Source organism: Dermacentor silvarum, chromosome 4, assembly GCF_013339745.2.
Source record: "Dermacentor silvarum isolate Dsil-2018 chromosome 4, BIME_Dsil_1.4, whole genome shotgun sequence".
Taxonomy (NCBI): Eukaryota; Metazoa; Arthropoda; class Arachnida; order Ixodida; family Ixodidae; genus Dermacentor; species Dermacentor silvarum.
In genome coordinates, this window is record NC_051157.2 from 192,735,635 (window position 1) to 192,737,259 (window position 1,625).

Sequence of the window (1,625 nt, forward strand, 5' to 3'; positions counted from 1 at the left end):
GGTCGCTGCTCAACAGCAGCTATCAGCAACTGGGCGTCGATGATCATAGCGGCCATTTCTTCCACGGACAACACAAAGCACGAAAGGCCAACAGCAGATTGAAAGACTACCCGCAAAGCCAGCCTGGCGCGTAACATTTGTTCCCGGAATGCAGTCGAGCACGGTAGAAGCTTGCGGTGCGAATGCGCCATCCCTGCGGAGCTATTGCAAGGCCGAAACTATCGATTTGTTTTCCTATCGCCGCACTTGTTTTAGGGGCGAAGCACCTTAGGGCCTAGCTTTGCCCCTCCCTCGTCACCCGTCGTCCATAGCTCTGGTTTGCATGGAATCTGCTAGGGGCGCTGCCGTGCACAAGGGCGTTCGTTCCCGACGCGCGCTATCTTTCTCTCTCGTCCGTAGCTCTGGTTTGCATGTAGTCGGCTACGGGCGCTGCGGTGCACAAGGGCGTTCATTCCTAACGCACGCTCTCTTTCTCTCTTCAGCCATGGATGATAACGGTCGCTTCTGATAACGGCGCGCCCGCTATAGATAAAGAGGTGAGAGTGGCATCTCAACTGCAAGCGGAGTCGAGGGCTCGCAAAGCTGCTGCAGTACGGCAACGCCGGCAAGCGGAGCCGGAGCTGAGGGCTCGTGAAGCTCGCGCTTGAACCGAGCATCGGCGCCACCAACCTCAGGTAGAGAACGCTTCCGCCGTTTTGCCGCCGCTTCCCGCGCTCTCACCGCCTCTGGGTCCGCTTGCCGGCGTCGCGCTTGAACCGAGCATCGGCGCACCAACCTCAGGTAGAGAACGCTTCCGGCGTTCTGCCGCCGCTTCGCGCGCTCTCGCATGTACGGGGGATTCACGGTTACCCGAATGATCCCCCGGTGCTTCGCCCACTCATCATCATTCACTTCGTGGATATGCGGTGATTTTTTAGACGAGCTACCCCACCGATAGTGATTCTTCGTGTACCCTTTTTCAAGGATTTAATTCTCTGGTTAAGTTTTCGCGCACATTTGGCCTTGTTACTCATTAAATGGTGATGCCAGAAAGCTGAACAAATTCATAAGCAGCTGTATCAAAGGGCGACTTGTCGATCGCGTGGAATCACACTAAATCATTCGTTCTTGAATTTAAAGACGATCGCACAAATACACACTGCCTGTGGGCTTGTATCGCTGTGATGTACAGGAGAGTGTGACCGCTGCCTTCGGCAACGATGATGGCGCATACCGGTGTTTAAAGCAACCACGCCAAAGTTCACCACTTTTGTCCAAACACCACGCAGTCAGGAGTCCTATATTTGAAATCCCTGCAATGCACACTTCACTAAGAATTGATTTCCTTCACCGGAGTTTATCAGCTGGCATCATTCACTCGCCGGTCACGAAATCGAGGGCTGCGCTAGGCCTACGCTGAACGCAAACATCGGTGGCCGTCGAGTACTGGTTATCCAGACTTCGGAGTTCGGAAGCATGTTGACATTCATTTCGAGCACGACAAAATAAACATACATCAAGCACAGCCCGGAGGAAGAAGAAGCCGACTAGTGCGGACGTGGAAATTTCGGCTCGATCGAGTTTTCCAAGCAACAGTGGAACGAGGTGTGCGCGTCCGTAGACGGACAAATGAGAGCCGGAGGCAA